The sequence below is a fragment of the Citrus clementina genome, unplaced genomic scaffold (assembly GCF_000493195.1).
Source record: "Citrus clementina cultivar Clemenules unplaced genomic scaffold, Citrus_clementina_v1.0 scaffold_1, whole genome shotgun sequence".
Lineage (NCBI taxonomy): Eukaryota > Viridiplantae > Streptophyta > Magnoliopsida > Sapindales > Rutaceae > Citrus > Citrus x clementina.
Genome location: NW_006263303.1, coordinates 19,231,320 through 19,237,236, shown reverse-complemented (window position 1 = coordinate 19,237,236; position 5,917 = coordinate 19,231,320). Strand labels below are relative to the sequence as shown.

The window sequence follows — 5,917 nt, the reverse complement described above, 5'->3', positions numbered from 1 at the left end:
GGTTCCTACACAACCCCCAGAAAAACTGACCACAATGACATCCCCATAGCCTTTTGCCCAATGGGGAATCGACCTGATCGGTCCATTACCTAAGGGCCGAGGAGCGGCAACACATGCGATTGTGGCAATAGACTACTTCATTAAGTGAGTAGAGGTGGGAGTCCTCAGCCAAATTACGGAGAGAAAGACGACGGATTTTATTTGAAAAAATATCATCTGCAGATACGGGATCCCCTATGTCATCATTACAGACAATGGGAGATAATTTGACAACAATAATTTCAGAGAATTTTGCTGGAACTTAGGGGTGGACCTGAAGTTCTGCACCCCCCGCGCACCCCTAGGAAAATGGACAAGTGGAAGCAGCCAACAAAGTGATAAAGAAACTCCTGAAGACTAGACTGGGAGAGAAGAAGGGAGCTTAGGTTGACGAGCTACCAGGGGTATTGTGGGCTTATCGGACAACTTACAAAACTGCTACAGGGGAAACCCCGTTTGCTTTAGCTTTTAGTCATGAGGCGGTAGTTCCAGCAGAAATTAGAATAGGAACACACCGGACGCAATACTTTAATGAAGAGTAAAATGGGGAACAGATCTGCTTGAGCCTGGACCTGCTGGAGGAAAAAAGAGAAGGGGCCTTGCAGAAAGTGGCCCAGTGTCAGCAAAGGGTCATGCGTTATTACAACAAAAACGTACGCATGAGGCAATTCCGAGCAGGGGATTGGGTACTTAGGAAGGTGAATTAAAACACTAGGGATCCCAACCATGGTGCTCTTGGCCCAAAATGGGAAGGCTCGTATAGGGTGATACGAGCGACTGGACTAGGAGCTTATAAGTTAGCATACCCGGATGGACGAGACGTGAAGAGGTCGTGGAACGCCGAGCACTTAAAGAAGTATTTCCAGTAAGTAAAGTGCTCTACTAAATTTTTATTTTGATAAATTATATATGTTAAATGCATGATGGCTTGTTGCACATGCATATATTCTGTATTTCTGTAACACATTCAAATTTTAATAAAGATGAATTCAGCATGAAATCCCCCTGCTAACAAGCCCATTAACGAATTCTACTAAGGCAAATAAGTGTCTACTTCTGCTCAGTCAACGAAAGACCAGCAGCTAATCCTACGAAAATTCTACTAAGGCAAGTAAGCGCCTGCTTCTGCTCAGTCAACGAAAGACCAGCAGCTAATTCTATGAAAATTCTACTAAGGCAAGTAAGTGTCTGCTTCTGCTTGGTCAACGAAAGACCAGCAGCTAATTCTACAAAAATTCTACTAAGGCAAGTCAGTGCCTGCTTCTGCTCGGTCAACGAAAGACCAGCAGCTAATTTTGTAGAAATTTTACCAAGGCAAGTAAGTACCTACTTCTGCTCGGTCAACAAAAGACCAGCAGCTAATTTTGTGAAAATTCTACTAAGGCAATAAGTGCTTGCTTCTGCTCGATCAACGAAAGACCAACAGCTAATTTTGTGAAAATTCTACTAAGGCAAGTAAGTGCCTGCTTCTGCTCGGTCAACGAAAGACCAGCAGCTAATTTTGCGGAAATTTTACCAAGACAAGTAAGTGCCTAATTCTGCTCGGTCAACGAAAGACCAGCAGCTAATTTTACAAAAATTCTACTAAGGCAAGTAAGTGCCTACTTCTGCTCGGTCAACAAAAGACCAGCAATCAATTTTACGAAAATTTTACTAAGGCAAGTAAATGCCTACTTCTAGCCGGTCCACTAAGGAACCAGCAGGCAAAATCAGATAAGTTGTCCAATTATTTTGCAGAAACAATCTATGATAAAAAACTAGACAAGAAAGCCAATAGAGAGCATCTAAAAATTTATAAATGTTTAAATGTTTACAAAACGAATGAAAATCTAGAGTCTATACAAAAATAGACCTAAGGATTAGGAGGGTCAACGGCTTCAGTAGGTGAAGGATCAGCTATTTATGGAGGTGGAAGATCAGCAATATCGGGAGGAGGAGGTACGGACCCTTGTCCCACTTCAAAAGCACGTCCCCCAGCTTCCCCCTCCTGCACCCCATCTAAAGGAGCCTCCACCTGATCCTGCTCACCCTGCTCCTTATCTGTCTGGCCGATCTCCGCCATATACCACTGCACTCCAGCCTCCAGCTTGCTCATGTCCAGCTCGGGATATTCTTCCTTAAGCACAGACATGATGCACTTATAGGAGAAAGCAACCCAGAGTCATACTCGGCATCCAGCCGATCGTCCACATCAGCGGATTTGCCTTTCTCCTCAGCCAGCTGCTCACTCAGGGATTTGATCTCTCCCTCAAGGGCGGTCCTCAAAGTATCTCTTTCACTTTGAGTAGCCTGAAGATCGGACTTCAGGTCACCCAACTCACCCTCAAGTTTGGAGGAAGTGGACTCAGCAACCGCAACTTTCTCCTCTAGCTCCGTAATCTGCCTGTTCAGCTTGGCCAGCTTCTCCTTCGAGCGATTAGCAGACTCAACCCTTTTCTTCAAGTCCTGGTTCTCAGCTTGGAGCTTTCTCTCCTGGCGCGTGATCCTATTCTTGTAACAAGATACTATGGTGGCCAACTTGAAGGAGACCCTTTGGACGGAACCAGCTAATTCATTGAGATTCATGCTCTCAATGTCCTGGACCATCTTCGGTCCCACTAACTTCCCATAGTCCCTCTGATACGGGGTCAGGTAGTCACCCTGATCACGAGCCAGAAGAGGAGAGGATCGGTCCCCAGAGCGTGTGCTGACCTCAGAACTCTTGTCAGTAGTTTTCTCCCCGACAATCTTACGAGATGGAGGAGGGGACAGAGCAGGAACAGAAGCCTTAGAAGGGACAACACTGACTTTCTTCGGAGGAGGAGGAGGGTTGCTGGAGTTGCTCAGAGCCCGACCACGCTTTCTGCTCATTGCACTGAGGATCTTGTTATCCATCCCGGCAGCAATGTCCACTAAGCCTGAACCGACTAAGTTTGTTGGTGACAGCAAGTCTTGACAGGTAGACACGTTCACCAGAGTAGTTTCAACCTGGAGCAAGGGTTGGTCTTCAAGGTCCTTAACCAAACCCCAAGATTCTGAAAAAACAAACAAGGTTAAAGAACCTAATAAGTGGCAATTTTGATTAAGAATATAAGCAAAAATGAACGACCTGGGGTGACAAAATGCATTGGAAGGTAAATATCCCCACCAAGAGACCGGACTGCTGGACACCAGTTTCCTCCAGCAAAGAAGAATTTGTTCTTCCAATTCTTACATGAAGAAGGAAACCCGGTGATCGGTTTCCTCTTTGCAAAACTGGACATGAAGTAGTACCAGCCCGCCTCCTTTGGGTTGCTCCGCAGCTGGTACAGATGCTTCACTTCAACAAGGGAAGGTTCCTCCTACCCGCACCTCTCCCACAGCACAAACATAGCCGAGAGAACCCTCCACCCGTTTGGGTGTAGCTGACCTGGAGCCAGGTGCATACCGCCCAATATCTTGGCGAAATAACGTTGAAGGGGCAGTCGAGCTCCTAGTCTGAAACTCTCCAAGTGCATCGTCACATACCCCTTCGGAGGCTGACTAGGTACATTACCTTTCCCAGGAACTACAAGGAGAACCTCCTCGGGAATGTTGTAGAGGTTCCTGAGTTTGAATAGATCAGTGGGAGTAATGACACAAGCTATGAAATCAATAGGGTAAGAATCCGCCTCCACCTTATGACCAATGTTCATTTTCCTAGAGGGTCCGCTCGGCTCGGAACTACTTCCCTCGCCATCACCCACTTCTTCAGGGACCCCAACTCCACCATAACTGTGATCCTCACTAGTGCCGGATGCGGGTCCACCTTTATTCCCCATAATCTCTAATTCAGGGGAAGGCGAAATGGTCAGGGGGCGTGGGTATTCAAGGGTATCCCTGCCATGGGAAGGACCTACACTATTGGAGGGACCTAAGAAATCGGTGGGTATTGACACGTTAGGGTCTGAATCCCCTATTTCTTCATCACTCTCATCAACAATTAACTTCCTTTTCTGATTTGACATATCGGAATCCCAAAAGAAAACAAAGAAAACTCGAGTATACGGATACAAAAGGGGGCAACACAGAACCCAATCAACAACAACCAGAGAAGAGATTAAAAGCAATACATGGAATGAACTGGCCCTGATAGCGCTGCCGTGACAGAGAAAAAGCCCAGCAAGTAGATGCTCCGGACACAGGAAGTGTGAGTAAAGTTCAAAGAGGGGGTAGGTTAACGCCGGAGGGACGAATAACAAAACGATGATGATGTAAGTCTAGGGATTTGAAACGAAAAGGAGGAAATGAAAGCATTTAAGTGATAGGGATGCCAGCTCACTTACTGTATATCGAGGACGAATAGCCCGTCGTTTCAAAATTCAAATACGAAGAGTCTGGAGATGCCACGTCACTAACCGTTACGAGAGGCCAGGCTAGATGCAAGCCCAGATATGCAATGGACATGCTCATTAAGGCCCATGCTCAGGTTGGAACCTCCCCAGAAGAAAAATGGCACCTCAGGTCCGTCCCGGTAAACAGAAGACCAGATGAGAAGCCCCCAGGTCGGTAAGATTGGACTATCAGTTTCTACTCTTAACTCATTTCACTCGCAAGACCAGAAACTGGGGGACTGGTGTTAAGTAAATAAAAGCACTAGGTTGGCCATGCTACTATTTCCGCCCTGGCATGGATCACCTCAGCCAAATGGTACGAGCAGAACACGGGGACAAATATGAGCCGACCAGAGACAAGTACCAACCAGGGGAGTATACCGACCAGAGGTATATACCGAGACGATACCCATCCCCCGAAAAAGCGGGAACACGATCCCACAGAATCATGGTAGTTGCGCTTTTCCCAGAATCGTTGCGGGAGACGCGAGATCCCACGTTTGCCCATATTATAGCAGTTAGAGTCCCATGAGGGGCTGCCACCACCCGAAAAAGGAGGGATGAAGGCTAAACGGGAACGTGAGACAACGACTATAAAAGAAGAAGAAATCGATGAAGAAAGGGATAGAAAAACTGAGAGAAGGGAAAACTCTGCCAAATTGTATCCAGATACTTTGTCAATACCGAGAGTGAGCCAATTCTAAGCAATTATTTGAACCTTAATTGCACCGTTTTTCCGTAAACACCTTGTACTAACTTAGGCATTGGAGGATTTACGCCGGCAAAACCACCGGCGTCTCTGATCCACTTTTGTGAACGCATGCTTAGTGAGAAAAAGAGGGACAATTCCAACGCCAGTGGCTGGAGCAGTCGCTGAAGCAAGAAAGAATTAATATCTTCATTATTGATAATGTGAACGTTGGTGTAAAAATCTGATCGGGTAAATGCGAGCCGATTTCAGCATCAACACTTAGGCCAACCCGAATTTATAATGATCAAATAAAGTTACAGTGGACAACCGGACAAGAAATCTTAGCAACCAGCACGTTCAAGCCGGAAAATTGTACGTCTTGGCCTCGTATCTGGGCATGAGATTGCGTCTGACATGTCGAATATATGTTCATGTATATACGACAAGTCGGACATGGCATTTCAGGGAGCTGTATGACAGAGATGTAATGTCAGCTGGGTGGATTAGTAATACACATAAATCATTACGTGTTTCACATAATCAAGACGGCAGCCATATTTGCGTTTAAGTAACAGATTGAGTGAGCCTTTGGCCTGTGTCGATCAGCAGTTCAAATGGCCGTAAAAATCTGTTATACACGCAGGTTGCTGCGGGGTTTGTTTGCAAATAAACCCAGAAACGTGAGGTGGTCAAGAAGGGACAGTTCTAGATGATTTTCTTGTAATTTATAAAGTCTTATGGTCTGTTACTTTATTATCATCATTCAGTTATTTCTACTCCTAAGCATTGTATCTTGTAAGCTCTAAAATTAGTGAAAGTTTGCTTCTTTTTTCACAGTGGATGTAGGCAAGAAAGT

At 45.7% G+C, this 5,917-nt stretch overlaps 1 pseudogene; it reads right to left on the bottom strand.

Moving 5' to 3' along the window:
• Window positions 1-1,939: 1,939 nt before the first annotated feature.
• LOC112095709 lies at window positions 1,940-4,004 on the bottom strand (annotated as a pseudogene).
• Between the last annotated feature and the right edge of the window lie 1,913 nt (window positions 4,005-5,917).